The sequence below is a fragment of the Mus caroli genome, chromosome 8, assembly GCF_900094665.2.
Source record: "Mus caroli chromosome 8, CAROLI_EIJ_v1.1, whole genome shotgun sequence".
In the NCBI taxonomy this organism is placed as follows: domain Eukaryota; kingdom Metazoa; phylum Chordata; class Mammalia; order Rodentia; family Muridae; genus Mus; species Mus caroli.
In genome coordinates, this window is record NC_034577.1 from 100,760,207 (window position 1) to 100,760,692 (window position 486).

Consider the following 486-nt stretch of genomic DNA (forward strand, 5'->3'; position numbering starts at 1 on the left):
AGAAAGGACCCAAGGAGCTGAAGAGGTTTGCAGCCCCATAGGAGGAACAATATGAACTCACCAGTACCCCTAGAGCTCCCAAGGACTAAACCATTAACCAAAGAGCACACATGGAGGGACCCATGGCTCCAGCTGCATATGTGCAGATGATGGCCTTGTGGGACATCAGTGAGAGGAGAGGCCCTTGGTCTTGTGAAGGCTCAAAGCCCCACTATAGGGGAATGCCAGGACAAGGAAGCTGGTGGGTTAGTGAGCAGAGGGAAGAGGGGTGGGTTGGGGAGGGTTGGAGGAGAAATGAATAAAGGGGATAAAATTTGCAATGTGAATAAAGAAAACATCTAATAAAAAAAGAAAACAGGCATGGCCGGGCAGTGGTGGCACACGCCTTTAATCTCAGCACTTGGGAGGCAGAGGCAGGCAGATTTCTGAGTTCGAGGCCAGCCTGGTCTACAGAGTGAGTTCCAGGACAGCCAGGGCTACACAGAG